This window comes from Formica exsecta, unplaced genomic scaffold (genome assembly GCF_003651465.1).
Source record: "Formica exsecta isolate Colony F162 unplaced genomic scaffold, ASM365146v1 scaffold80, whole genome shotgun sequence".
In the NCBI taxonomy this organism is placed as follows: Eukaryota; Metazoa; Arthropoda; class Insecta; order Hymenoptera; family Formicidae; genus Formica; species Formica exsecta.
In genome coordinates this window covers 2,264,254-2,280,385 of record NW_021853570.1, presented here as the reverse complement: position 1 = coordinate 2,280,385, position 16,132 = coordinate 2,264,254, and the positions used below count along the sequence as shown (strand labels likewise).

The 16,132-nt window shown below is 41.5% G+C and overlaps 1 protein-coding gene across 1 annotated transcript in view; it reads left to right on the top strand.

Annotated features, from left to right (window-relative positions):
- The first annotated feature begins 2,066 nt into the window (after positions 1 to 2,066).
- LOC115244293 overlaps positions 2,067 to 16,132 on the top strand; it is a 42,736-nt gene continuing 28,670 nt past the window's right edge. The window contains exon 1 of the mRNA XM_029821848.1: positions 2,067 to 2,325. The gene's annotated coding sequence lies outside the window, so the exon portion shown is untranslated. The remainder of the gene's footprint in view (positions 2,326 to 16,132) is intronic.

Here is a 16,132-nt window from a genome sequence, read left to right as displayed (position 1 = left end):
TTAATGGCAATATTGAGCAATAGCAAGTGGCATAACTTTACGGCCGTATCAGAGCGCTTTCTCGATTAGTACCAGTCTTTACAGTTATTTCGAGCATGAAATTGACCGCTTTTAACGAATCCATTCGAACGAATGTAACACGATGCTTTCTTTTATTCGTAAAAGTCGATCCCTTGTCATCGATACGGCTTATAATGTTCGCAATCCTTGCGGTCGTGTAACGATATAAATATCGCCCGATATAACGATCGTACGCCTAAGAGTTTTCGTGAACCAGATACGTTGTCCAACGTGGGCTCGTAAATTCAGGATCGTCCTGCTATTAATCGGCCCTCCGGCTTAAGCGAGGCAACGCGAAGGATGCGTCTGAATCTCGACATAACACGACCCTCCAAAAATAAGTTATGGCATCCGCCATGAGTATATATAATATCCTGCCTTAAAAACTATAACCTGAGACATTGATAAAATATGTATCTTACATCTACATAAAAAAAAAAAAAAAATTATCACACACACACACACGTTAAAATTGCATGAATTATATATGATTTTATATAAAGTTTTTGACATAAATCTCAAGACTATTTTTCTTGAAGTCGAGTATTTCGCTGAAGGATCTATCATAGCTTACATTTCGAACAAAGTTTATTTCAAATTGGCTAGAGAATCACGATTCTCTCCAAGATTCGAAGGGAGAAGAGTCATTCCATCGCGGCAAATCCCATCGACTCCCTCAAGTTCGTGGATAACAGCTTCGCAGATCGACGACTGACGATCCGACGCGACTGCCATTACGTTTACGGTGCTGCATAGGATGCCGAAGTTACGAGTTTCTTCCTCTCTCGCGACGTCTTGGAAAAATGTGCGGCGGCACTCGCAATGCTACCGTGAACTCTGCGCCGCTTTATAGCTCTCCTGAAATTATACGTTCGCGGCAGCGCGAACCGTCGAGGCACGTTCACGTTTATTTATTTTAATGCGGATTATTCCGCGTATATACCGCGCATGACCGATGTCCGTGTAATGGCTATTCGTCGCGTTATAAACGTCGCCCGTTAACGAACGATGAATATTATTAGCGTAAGTACGTACGTTAAATACCATATATCGCGCGCGGTTTCCACGACACGTCAAATTTGTTGAAAATTGCCTCTCGCGCGCGTCTAATAGTCATTGCAACGCGAAGATTTTTTTACAATTCAACTTTTAGTCTACCTTTATTTAAATGCAAAACACGAAATTCACTTGTAAAAATATATTGTTTTTTTTTGTCATATTTTTGTGATTTAAATTATATAAATCGTCGATGAAAATCACAGAAAAAATATTTACAGATTTAAAGAGAACTCTTGTTTACAAATCATATATTAATATATTTTTAAAAAACCATCAAATGCATAAACTATATATGTTTTTAACAAGCAAGTTAGTTAAGCAAGTGAAATTCATGTTACCTTTGATAAAATGTCACTCGTCGAGAAATAGCGGTTTGTTAGTTTAGGAAACCTATGTCTCGGTCGTGAGCGTGAACCTTCTTTCTACTATCTCGTAGAAATATTGAATTGAGTCGAAAGAACAGTTATGGAAATATTATGATTTGGAATTGATTCTCCTCCTCGCATATACACGTCACATTTCTATCGTCATTATATCTAATCCGTATGCTCGGCGTGTAATAGCAAGGCGAGATTTTTCTTTCGCCGCGATCATCATCGGTCGCATATATCGTCGGCCGATAACGCGATTGAGGTGAGAGACACGACAGAAAGAGAGGGGAAAAACGGTAAAATGTCACTGTTCCCTAATTACGGCGAGTAACTAGCCGGGCTGTAGGAAGAGAGGCGCATTGAAACATCGCGGCTCCGCGGAGGCAACCGATCCCCCAGGATCGAGCCAGGGTACCGCTAGATCCACGGGCCAATCCGCTGACGCCTTTAACCGGCGTTCTCCAATCGTTCTCCAGTTATAAGCGGCAAGCAGCCGCGACCACCACTCGGCCAGCTTGGTTTATAAAGTCAGGCGGATGCGCTGCCTCGAAGACAGAGCCGTGCCGACAGTCCAGTCAACAGGAGCGTCTTTTTTTTCCTTTCCTATATTAAAGGCGATCGGACATCCGAGTGTTTTAAGTCGCGTGTGATCGGCCCGGTATCTTGGCGGAGAGATCTCTTATCGACACGTCGTCGATATCTCTGCCAACGAGAGACTTTGCGGGTTCGATAAAGTTTGAGAAAACAGTACCAGTGATTAGAACTATCGAGTGATTAGAAAACGGAGCGTGAACTTGGGATCCAGGATCGCGGTGTCTGTGGATAGCCGGCCAAGGTACGTGAAATTTTCGTGCTGTCAATTCTGGTGCGAAGAGTGAAGGCACAGCCGGCGAGGTACTTCGACGTGATAAAGTTTCAATGACCAAAAAATGGGGTCGTTGGGTGAGAAGCCTGCGGATGAAGGATCGCTCAACGATCCCGAGTCGGGTCGCGAGATGTCGAGAAGTGATAGCGGATGGAGAACGTGCGAAAGTTCACGGCGAAGGTCCTCCTCGGCGGTGCCTTAATATAGGTGGAACGTTCGTCCAGTCGATCGGCTTCGAATTGCTCGCTACTGAATAGCGGTGTATCTCGTGGTAGCAGTGAGGATATTATATCATAGTGCTCCGAAATATGGTGGAAAAAATAATACATATAATTTGCGGAGAGTAGAGAGAATTACATTGTTCAAATATATCGAAAATAAATTTACAAATAAGGGATACGGGAGAGAATCGCGCTTGATCGTGTAAAATATAAATTTCACGCCGATCGCCGACACTTCTCGCGGCCGCCATTCCCACGGTGAGAGCTCGGTTCAAAGTCAGGGCCGTAGCTGTTGAACAACCGCGGTAATAGCACGCGGATATTATAAAAGCACACGAGAAGTACGTCCCTCGAAAGCGAGAAAGAGAGAAAAAGATCCTTTGCGTCTCTTAAGAATGAGATGATTAATACTCTTGTACCTTGCCGTGGTACATGCTACATGTCGAACTAATGCAATGTTGAAATCTTCCTTAACGTTCAACGATGCATCATGTTTTCCCTTCTATATATTTATATTTTTAAAAAGGGATGTATATTATAAATTCCTTTGTTAGTATCCCGCATAGGCGTACAAAATGCAATTGTGTACAAGCGTAGCGCTTCAAAAGATTATTGTTGCATATCGCGAGTCTACAGCGAGAGGTACGATTTCTTTAAAATGCGAGACACGAGTGCGCGTAGGCTGTAGCTGAGGGCGCGAAAACGAAACTCATTTCTCTTAAGCGGCGTGTGACGCGTACGCACTGCTCGATTCTCGGTCTCGTTCACAGAGTTGATTCGCCTGGCGTTCATGGATTAACCTTGCGCTCGTGTAACGAATGAAAGAGAGAGAGCGCGATGCCGCGAATGGAATAGCCCTTCAAGGTCGAAGAGATTATTCTTAGTTGAACGCGAGAAAATAAATGCCCGATGACTTGAAATCGCGATACGGCTGTACTTGTATGCTGAACTTTTTACATAGTCTATTTAATATACGTTGACAATTGTTTGAACTTCACCTATAATTATATATTTATAAGAAAATTATCAAAAATAATGCCCATAGTTCCTTTTTAAAATAAGAAACGTGCGCATTTTTTGAGATAAGCCTTCAATTTCGTATATTCGACCTACGTGTCCCGAATATTCATGCTGGTACCTCTGTTCGTTCGTCCATGTGTCACAAGTCCGTCGACCCCCAGTCTATGAGTCAAGAAATAAATTAGGTACTCGTTCGTGAAATAAGTATTTTTTTAGTAGAACGTGAATCTAAAATTACGCTGAAGGGAAATATATTTAGTGCATAGAGAAAAAAATTCAAAGGCTCGATATATGTATATTGCGATTAATAAAAATGTAACTGTTATTTTTTTTCTAATTAGGTATTATATATTTTTATATTTACACAGATGTGTATAAATATATATTAATTATACACTGAATTAAATCCATTTACAAAGTTTCTATATGCAACTATTTACTAAGCAATTGTGAGAATTTCATTGTCAATTTTATATTTTCACGTCAAAGTTAATCGATTCAGGGAGTTCAATGCCAGGAAAGCGGAACGTCTCTGCCGATATCCTCTGCAGTGTGGGAAAGATTTTTATATGAAATTTATAAATCATTTGCTTCTGAGAAATAATATACTATTTTTTAGAGTGCCATTTAATATTTATTTATAACGAAAAAAAAATTTTCTATATAATTCTGAGCACAGAGTATGTTGGTACTTTTTAAAATATTAGTTTTATTATTCCATATGCTTCCTGAAAAAAATGTGAAGAAACAAGAATAACATTTGCCACAATATGCTGATATGTGACTTGTGTCACTTTTAAAGGAATTATATATAAAAATGTTCATCCGGAATATCGTATATTGTACTCAAAGAATGGGAATTCGATGAATTATGCAGATGTTTATACGTGTGCGAGCGACGTGACGAGAATATGGTAAAATTTTGCAGCGTTTGGATATATATTCCGTGCAAAGAAAGAAACCGTAAAATTACTTGTTGTTTAAGCTTCAGCTAATAGCAGTTAACAAGATCTTACAAGGTTTACATTCATCTTTGTTTCATTATATTTTAAGTTAATTGAAGTATAATGTATATAAGATATGCAAAGCGGAAGAAATAATTCAAATAAAATATTATAAAATCAATGTTATCATCAATAGAAATCAATGAACTTAAACATTGTATAATTATAAATTCGCATTTATCATTAGGCGACTTTGATAAGTAGTTGTAATTACTTGTGAAAATGTGTTTTAATTGTTATGAAATGCGTTTTAATTATCTATGTGTAATACATGCTATATTATAGTCTACATGATCTTAATTAATCCTCAACGAGGAGATGAAAATTGTTCCTAGATACATTTTCCAACGATTCCTATTACGCATAGCAATTTTGATTGTATACTATATTTTCTTCTCATGTTTTACTACCACGTTATCGCCAAATACTGAGTAGATTACAGATTTAAAATTATTATTACGTTGATAATTACTGGGCTACTAATGGGTATCTTTTCAGAGAACGCGTGCTTTTTTTATATAATTTAAACTCTAGCAACCGTAAAATTCAGCGATGCTACTCAGCGCGGAATATCCGAAATTAAAAACAAGCAATTTTAAAATAAATCTCTAATTATATTCACCGATATATTTCTATTTATCAATATATCTGATAATTAATGTACCGTTCAAATATTCATCGCTAAGTTTTTTTGAAACGTAACAATGTCTTCATTACCGTAGCGTATATTATATATGAGTTTTTCGCGTTTTTATTACCGCACTTTAATTCATCGACTATAACAGCTTCCTCTCTTGTGATATATCCTGCCAGCTTCCTTCATGATATTTATAGCGCAATCATCTTTCGCGTTCTTTATCATATAGCTTTTCTCGCCACCGTGCCTTTTCACTAGCGTGTGTACGCTTATTAGTACGCTTCAATTTATTCTGGTTATTACGTTTTCTCGTATAATGTCTGTGTAGAAAACTCCATTTGCGCACGATCGCCGGTTGGCGCTCGGTTTTATTGGCCGACTGCCCTGAATGATTTGCTAGCAATTGCATCGTATTGCGCCGAGCGACCTTCGAGTAGCGTGTGCTCGAGTGATGCACCTCGGCTCCTCGATCATTGGCACGATATCCTGATTTCTCGGAATTGCTCTTCCTCGGGCGTAGAGAACCCGATATCAAAATCCCATTAGCGTACGCGAGATCGCGACAATAGACAATTTAAACGAGGAAAGGGAGGGCCCTCGGACAGAGTACTTCATTTCTCAGGTGCAAAGTCACTGCGGCGTGACCAGCTCGCTTCTCTTCATCATCATCGTCATCATTCCGATCTTCGCCGACCAAGAGATCGGTTTTTGCTTTATCGTATGCATACATTCGTGCTAAAGTAAAACCTCAAGAGAGAGAGAGAGAGAGATGCCTTTAACGAATGCGGTTAATATTTTTTCGCGTCTTAATAACGATCGCGTATATTTTGCATTGTATCATGAGTCACATATATCATTCGTCTAATGAAGCTCTTTATAATATTGACCACGCTAGAGGAAACATTATTTTTGCAACTAAAGCCAAGACCAATTATTAACAGCAATGGACAAATTTTCCAGGAATGTTTCTTGCAACTTTTTTTTTACATTTTAGCTTCTAAAAATAAAATAGTATTACGGAGAACGGAATAATGTCGCAACGTGTAAAGTGTCCGGAAAGATATGGGACAAATGGGACGATAATAATTTAGAAATCCTCGCGTTAGGTTGCAGATGTTCAGAGACGTGCATCATTAATGACGCATTTGCCCAGGTCTACGTCCGAGAATACATTTACACGCGATTAATTTCAGACACATGCGAGATTAATTCGAGGATTTACGTGGCCGTCGTGCGTGATTAAACTTTACTCACAAATCACGCGCTTATCCTCGCGAAGTACATATTTTCCGCGGGGTCGCTGAAGGCGCTTCTAAGACGTAAGAATGAATTTTTCGCGCGCGACGCGATGTCTGAATGTGCGTGTATTTTTCATTCCGTTCTTTATCTTCGTTTTCCTTTTTCCTCGATGTCGTTCCAAGGCACGACCTGCCCCACTATCTCGCGTTCGACCGATGGAGAATCTCGCAGGCAGGCGCCGCCTGGCCGTTGACCCCGAGCTGCCAACGGCCCTGACCAAGACTCCGTTTAACTCTCGCGCGCACACTCCTTCCATCTCCATCCACCGCTCTTATGTAGAAACGACGCATGTAGGATCGCAGTATGTGAATTTGCATTATCTTTCTCTCAGCTCTCCGGGAGTAGAAGTTAAATTATGCGCCCCAACTATAGCGTGATCTCGGCGATTCATCGATTTCGCTTAAAAGAACGACTGACACTATATCGGCGGAAGGAAATGGCCGTTTACTTTTTCTTGAATCTTGTTAGAGATCTCGAAGACGATATCCTGTCTTATTAAAGAAATTATAGGTGAGCGCTACTTTCGCGGTGAAATTCTGAGATTCCGAAATGCGATGCGTTTGCATCTTTGAAATGCATGAAGATGAGAGAGGATCGCTATGTGCCTCCCGTGTGTCATTTCAGCCGTTCTTACACGCTTAATACAGGTAGAGGAATGGGACCAATAACCGTGGAAAGAATCGTCCAGAAGTTACAGCGTGCTCGAACAGGTTGTATCTCGGTTGACTACTCGTTTCTATGCAGGTGCTCGCGCCCATCTGGCTCCGCAGGAAGTATCACATACACAGAACGAAGCTTGAAATTAACTCTCCGCAGTGGCACGCGAAACGTATCGGGAATAATAAAACATATCGGGGATTAGATCGTTGCAAGTTTCCGGATGTGTAATATCATACAAGTATACGAACCGATAAATGAATTTTCAATTCGCAACGAATTTATACTTTATTACGACATACAATATACGAGATTTCGATTTTCTACAACAAGAGTATATTCCGCAGATTATATCGGAAATTGAAACCGGTATAAAAGGTACCCGTTATATACCGATATGTGCTTTGATTTTCAAATAATCGAAATAAGAGTCAAGTGGCACAAATACCGGTATAATCGCCGTTTATGTACATAATTTTCCCTATACTTTCATCTTATATTTACTAGATTTTATCTACTATACGACAAAGTGTTATTCTAAACTACAATATATAAAAAATATATAATTTTCAATATAAAATTAATATAAAATTCAATATAAACTTTAAGATATATCACGAGTTGCTGGTATTTTTTCAAAACGACCGATGCACTTATAAAAAAATTCGTAAATGAACCTTCATCAATATTAATAATAAAGCCATTCCGCGATCGCGAATTGACACGTGAAACGCTTTATTCGAGGCAAGACATGCCGGTGTCGGGTCAAGGCTCTCGCACGCGTGTAAGGTAGTGCGTACGGTATGCGTAAAGGGCGAACGAATCTCGTGAGGAAAATAGCGACACGAAACTGGCCGATGTTTATTACTAAACGCTCGGCACGTTTTAAAGCCACTTCCTGACGGTCCCTTCCACGCATCGCGACGCAACGTAACGCAACGCGTACATCGTGCGCGAATACGCGTATCACGTTGAGTTAAGTCGGAACATAATGATTTTGTTTTATCTCGCGGGCATTCCTCCGCTGATGCGCTTTTGCGCTTAAACGCTAATTGCTTTCGTGCGTTTAAAAATAACGCACGACTGCCCCGCGCTGTTCGGTGTGCGCTTAATGTCGGTGCTTAAACGTCGGAAAACGGAAGTGGTGATATACGAGAGCGTCGGCTAATATTGGTTTTTTGCGACAACCGCCGTCTTAAAAACTTTTTAACTACAGATACTAATTTATTCAATTATATTAGAGGGAAGAAATGCCAAAATGGACTTCCTAAAATTGATATTTCTATTTCTGCGCGATCAAGTGATGAATTTGATTGCGCAGAAATAAAAATTGACATAAATTTTATCAATTTAATTTCGGATATTTGCTCGTTTATACGCGAAATCGGTTTACATCGAGAATTTTTTTAAGTTTGAAAATTTTTTCCCGTGTGAAAAACAATACGGATCGATTTTGCCGACTTTTCTTTATTATTCTAAAATGAATTATTTTAGTATTTTTACACTCCTTCGTGTCCATTGTCCATATCTCCGGTATGTTACGGTGCTTCATCGCCGGTCTGCGAAACATTCGCCTCACATACACACATACGTACATATCTAAAGATGCATATGGTGTACTGCCATACAGCCGGTGGAAACGTCATTTGGCCGAAGAAAGAACTAATCGCAGCTTCACTTTGTAGCGGATAATAAACCGTGCTAGTGGGTCATCAATATCGAAGCTTAAGCTCGCTCGGAGCTATTAGACGGACACGTAATAATCAGTGTGGGGCCCCGTACACGCCGCTCCGGGATCGGGTCCTGCAATCTTGGAAAACCGGCAACGTGCCCGGCTACACGGCTCGATCGAAGCGTGCGCTTTGCAAATTGATCGATTAACGGTACGGAGGAGCGAGCCGCGGCGCGAAAGGGGGTCATCGACGTCGGTGGAGATATATGATCGAGAGACGTGAAACACGACGACCGTGCGACAGAGCGAGGGGAATAAAGGTCTTTTTTTTTGGTTCTAAATAGGTCATACGGGTCGAACGATTTCGAATGAAATCGATTTTGTACGTTTGAAGATTCATATAGCGACGTCATTCGAGAAATAAATGCGGGAAAAGCGTCCAGCTTTATCCAGGAATGTCATTAAATCAATCCGCATGATTATGACAGGGGGAATAAATTATAAGCGCAAATTTGTTCATCGCGAGTTCTCATATCTGGGGAATTATTCGCGACGCGACTCGTGCACGGTAATTGATTCCGGCAACCGTGGACATTCGCGAATCACGTTATATAAGCTAAATTACAAGTCGGCATGATAGGGGATAACTGGAAAAGTGGAATGACCCTTGCCGGTAATATTACACACGCGGGAATCGGGCATTATTTATATTACACGCCTTTGACCCGGTTATATAGATGACAATCTCTCTCTCTCTCTCTCTCTTTCTCTCTGAAGAGTACCGTGTTTCTCCAGTTGAACGACACATTCACCCGCCTGTGCTTAGCGGTCCTCGACCGCAGAATCTTTTTTTCATCTCGTAATCGTTTGTACGGCGGAACTAGTCGTCCCCCGTCGACGACGACTAGTCGACACATTGCCGGAGGAATTTCGTATTGATACCTCGAGACGAAATGTCCGCCATTCTTCTCCCGTCGAGAATGACGAATGCGGAAGATGGAGGGCAGCCGGGTTGTAAATAAATTATGGCCGAGTTGGTCGGTGACAAAGACAGCTCGCGAGCATTCGTTGCGAATGCACGGTCCCGGATCGACCGCAAATATCGGTCCAGAGCCTGTCGATAGTCGCCACCCTGGCCATAGGTATTCGGGCAACTTTGCGGAAGCGCTTCTCTTACCCGGGGGCAGCTGGTGTTTCGCAAGTAGGGCACGGCGTTTATTTTGCATACATATCGCGAATGCAGATGAGGACTGCGATATTCGCGACGAGGCGTATTTACGTTGGCAAACATACGGCGCGTTAAACACTAAGTTGTGACATAATTAAGCTTTATATTGAGGCGAAATTCATTAAAATGCAATTAAGATTCGGAAATTTGACACCATTATATTGCATAAATATTCACGCGAAAGCATGAATAGGTAACGTTTGTGAGGCTTAATAAATCCCGTACGGTCAGGAAGTCGTTTTGATTTCGAGAAATGCCAAAATCGACTTCCTAAAATTGATATTTCTATTTCTGCGCGATCAAGTGATGAATTTGATTGCGCAGAAATAAAAATTGACATAAATTTTATCAATTTAATTTCGGATATTTGCTCGTTTACACGCGAAATCGGTTTACATCGGGAATTTTTTTAAGTTTGAAAATTTTTTCCCGTGTGAAAAACAATACGGATCGATTTTGCCGACTTTTCTTTATTATTCTAAAATGAATTATTTTAGTATTTTTACACTCCTTCGTGTCCATTGTCCATATCTCCGGTATGTTACGGTGCTTCATCGCCGGTCTGCGAAACATTCGCCTCACATACACACATACGTACATATCTAAAGATGCATATGGTGTACTGCCATACAGCCGGTGGAAACGTCATTTGGCCGAAGAAAGAACTAATCGCAGCTTCACTTTGTAGCGGATAATAAACCGTGCTAGTGGGTCATCAATATCGAAGCTTAAGCTCGCTCGGAGCTATTAGACGGACACGTAATAATCAGTGTGGGGCCCCGTACACGCCGCTCCGGGATCGGGTCCTGCAATCTTGGAAAACCGGCAACGTGCCCGGCTACACGGCTCGATCGAAGCGTGCGCTTTGCAAATTGATCGATTAACGGTACGGAGGAGCGAGCCGCGGCGCGAAAGGGGGTCATCGACGTCGGTGGAGATATATGATCGAGAGACGTGAAACACGACGACCGTGCGACAGAGCGAGGGGAATAAAGGTCTTTTTTTTTGGTTCTAAATAGGTCATACGAGTCGAACGATTTCGAATGAAATCGATTTTGTACGTTTGAAGATTTATATAGCGACGTCATTCGAGAAATAAATGCGGGAAAAGCGTCCAGCTTTATCCAGGAATGTCATTAAATCAATCCGCATGATTATGACAGGGGGAATAAATTATAAGCGCAAATTTGTTCATCGCGAGTTCTCATATCTGGGGAATTATTCGCGACGCGACTCGTGCACAGTAATTGATTCCGGCAACCGTGGACATTCGCGAATCACGTTATATAAGCTAAATTACAAGTCGGCATGATAGGGGATAACTGGAAAAGTGGAATGACCCTTGCCGGTAATATTACACACGCGGGAATCGGGCATTATTTATATTACACGCCTTTGACCCGGTTATATAGATGACAATCTCTCTCTCTCTCTCTCTCTTTCTCTCTGAAGAGTACCGTGTTTCTCCAGTTGAACGACACATTCACCCGCCTGTGCTTAGCGGTCCTCGACCGCAGAATCTTTTTTTCATCTCGTAATCGTTTGTACGGCGGAACTAGTCGTCCCCCGTCGACGACGACTAGTCGACACATTGCCGGAGGAATTTCGTATTGATACCTCGAGACGAAATGTCCGCCATTCTTCTCCCGTCGAGAATGACGAATGCGGAAGATGGAGGGCAGCCGGGTTGTAAATAAATTATGGCCGAGTTGGTCGGTGACAAAGACAGCTCGCGAGCATTCGTTGCGAATGCACGGTCCCGGATCGACCGCAAATATCGGTCCAGAGCCTGTCGATAGTCGCCACCCTGGCCATAGGTATTCGGGCAACTTTGCGGAAGCGCTTCTCTTACCCGGGGGCAGCTGGTGTTTCGCAAGTAGGGCACGGCGTTTATTTTGCATACATATCGCGAATGCAGATGAGGACTGCGATATTCGCGACGAGGCGTATTTACGTTGGCAAACATACGGCGCGTTAAACACTAAGTTGTGACATAATTAAGCTTTATATTGAGGCGAAATTCATTAAAATGCAATTAAGATTCGGAAATTTGACACCATTATATTGCATAAATATTCACGCGAAAGCATGAATAGGTAACGTTTGTGAGGCTTAATAAATCCCGTACGGTCAGGAAGTCGTTTTGATTTCGTCAAACATACACGGATTCCCGTCACGCGTCTATAATTTTATTGGAATAATGAGACTCATCGTCATTTTATTTTGTAATTCCAAACTTGGCAAACAGGTTTAATCTAAAATATCGATTCGCGTCAGACATCTGCGGCTGTGAAATGAGTACTTTACGTTATCTAATACTCTCACAACGTGATTCGCGATTTTAATCAATATTCGTACGATTGATATTTAGTCAGATAACAAAGAAAGTGGACTAGTGGAAGAAGAGGTCTGAGATAATCGCTAAATTCGACTTTTGAGTTTTTAAAGTCGAGAGCGGTGATAACTTTGAGACAAACTTGCACACGATCAGGATTTTAATTTACTTAACGGTTTTAGAATTCGCACCGATTTGAGTAAGTGTCGATGTCATGCGCGAGATAACACGTTGCATCGCGCAGTGGCTGAGAAATATCGCTTTCCTGGCATTTGTGGCGCGGCCAACGGTATCCGCCAACGTTCGAGAAAGGCAGAGAATAACCGAATCGACTTAAAGGCGGTGTTCGGTTTACACCTATCTCGTAACCAACGAGTTATACGCGCGTATCGGCCGTTGAATCCAGACAAATTTGCGCGATTCGGCATACATAATGAAACACTACGGCGCGCAAGAGGATGCTGAGCCATGTAACCGTGAACAAAACGCGTCACGTGTGTGCATGTATCTTGCAGTTTATAGCTCGTGAAACGGTCACTGTATTTTAATAGTACCCATATACATAGCAGATAGATGCCAAAATCGACATAGATCTCGAACATAGATTTTTATCACAGAGCTAATATTTTTAATTTGTCAATTTATTTTCTCACATCTCAATTTTTTTTATATGCTTTAAAAAAAATTGTAATTAAAAAAAGAAATAAACTTAAAATATCATTATCAAAACTATAATAGAAAGCAGTTTCTGTGGTAAATATCTATAAATTTTTATTTTACACTTTCAATAGCTATAATTTAAAAATTATATATCGATCTTGGTATTTTTTCTCTAATACATATATCGAGAATTTTTTATTTCATTAACTCTATTGAAGAGGTGCTTCTTTTTTTCGTGTTTTATGGTCGAGTTAACCCGTTAACCTAATTAACAAGCACATATACATCTCGAGTTATGCACGGTTTCTTATAATAGAAATTCTGTTACGTGACCCGGCCGTGCCTCTATTATATTCCGACGAATGAAGCTTTATTATATTTCTCGTGTGATGAGCATAGCGCCGCACGAGCCATATTCAGATTGTCAGGCATTCGCGTGCGCGGTTACACGATTCTACCTATGTAACCAAAGCGTATAGAGAGACAAAGGAATGAAAATAACGACGAGCGATGGAAAGCAAACACACGGCACACGACTTCGCCGGCTTCTTACTAACAAAGTGCATTGGCATGGAGAGAGGAGATATCTGCTGGGTCCCGAGTTTGTGGTCCGCGCAACGGTAACCGCTCGTCTTCGATTCTTGGTTCGAAGACCGTTACACTCTCCTCCAGTCAGTCATCGCCGTTGGAGGTCCACCGGGGGTTCGCGTATCGCCCCCGATCAGGCGCTTTACTTTGCCGAACAAATCGGAGTCGCGCTACTCGTGCAGAGAGCATTGTTGCTCTCCGTTTGGCCTCTTTGTAGGAAACATTGCACGTCGCTGTCGGATTAAAACGAACGTCGAGTACTGGATACTTGTGTAACGAACATCACGATTAACGGGATGTCGCGTCTTTAACGATCGCGTCTAATGTCTCGAACAGGTTTCAACTCCGATAGAGACCCGCGCGTTTCATTGCAAAGCGATAACCGTTTGCTCTTAATCCCTTATCTGCTCTTAATGCGTATGCGGTTCGAAATTAAAACCGCCAGAGTATCGGCTTCTCGTAGGAAGACCGTTATATAGTCGCTATTGCAATCTCCGTTTCTTCATCTCCGCGGGAATTAGTATAATTACGCATCACTCGGACGAGCCATAAATGGACAGCTGACGAATGAGGGACGATCCAAGCTGGTCTTTGCGATAATGCCGGATTGCATCCAGCCGTCACTTTCAATTAAATTGCGCTCATCCTCGCTGATAAAAAAAATTCCAGAATCATGCGCGCCAACTCGTCGAGTGTCGGACGCGCAAAAAGCATTTCGCGAAGTAATTCAATCGAATTGGCTCGTTTTTTGAACCAGACGGGGTTTTACGCCCGCGGGGAGTTGCTTCCTCAATCGGGTCTGCCCCGCGGGTAAAAACTGTCCGCATCAATACACTCCAATTAGCAGCATCATCGATACAACGGCGGCGCCCATTTTAGCCCTCGTCGAAGAGGCAGAAATCGCTAGTCACGATTTTAATAGTAACGTCCGCGAGTCTCGATATTCTACCGACTAGAGCACAATCGGGGAGAGGGGAAGAGAGAGAGGGAAGAACTGTCAGTAGAGTCTTGCGTACGCCAACATTCTCTTATCCCGCGTGATATCATCGCAACAATCATGCGCGCCAACTCGTCGAGTGTCGGACGCGCAAAAAGCATTTCGCGAAGTAATTCAATCGAATTGGCTCGTTTTTTGAACCAGACGGGGTTTTACGCCCGCGGGGAGTTGCTTCCTCAATCGGGTCTGCCCCGCGGGTAAAAACTGTCCGCATCAATACACTCCAATTAGCAGCATCATCGATACAACGGCGGCGCCCATTTTAGCCCTCGTCGAAGAGGCAGAAATCGCTAGTCACGATTTTAATAGTAACGTCCGCGAGTCTCGATATTCTACCGACTAGCACAATCGGGGAGAGGGGAAGAGAGAGGGGGAAGAACTGTCAGTAGAGTCTTGCGTACGCCAACATTCTCTTATCCCGCGTGATATCATCGCAACTGGACGCCAACCTAACGAGACTAGATCGCAATGAAATGACGTCGAAATCCGCAACGGATGAGACGCGAATAGGTTGACACCGGTTTTTGATCCTGATATTGATACAAGGATTTTTTATTCGCTTCTAAATCGAGTACGATCCTGGTTAACGATGAGCGCATCATCTCGCGATAATAATCGTGAGAATGGCATGTTGGATCTTTATCGCTTCCTCGATCCACCATGAATTGTCGAACATGTTCGGCGGTGGTTCGCGTCGATTATCGTTTAAGAGATACGTTTAGTTAGCCACGATGGCTTCCTGCTTCTTCACATGGCGATTATTTTTGTATTGTTATATAACATCATCTTATTTGCAGTTTCGTTTTTTTGCAATTTCGCATAACTATATACTTTCGATATTCATTTCTCTGTTTTTATTATATATTATATATTGCATGTGATAAAAATTATTATATTATTATTTTATATAGTCACTGTAATATTATTAATAAACTGTTCTTCTCGTCGATAATTCTATGCGGAATCTGAATCGATCAATCATCTTTATCTGCGACCGACGTGACTAGTTATGATCTCAAAAAACATGTTCGGCGGTGGTTCGCGTCGATTATCGTTTAAGAGATACGTTTAGTTAGCCACGATGGCTTCCTGCTTCTTCACATGGCGATTCCACCACCGGGTTGCCTTTGATACAACTATACGACCTTGTTTTTCCTTTGTGCCCCTTTAGAAAAATCGTTACATGCCGCTACAACTTGCATTTTAGACTTCCCGCTGAAACGGAACTTTGCCAGACTCATAAAAAAATGCCAATTATTAATAGATATTGATACCGTTTGATTTGAAATTGATAAATGAAAAAAAAAAAAATTAAACGTATATATTTATTCCAAACCAAGCTGTGATGACACATCTTTCACTAATTTGTATATTTTTATATTTATATATTTTTTACATATTTATATATTTTTTATTATTTTTGTATTGTTATATCATCTTATTTGCAGTTTCGTTTTTT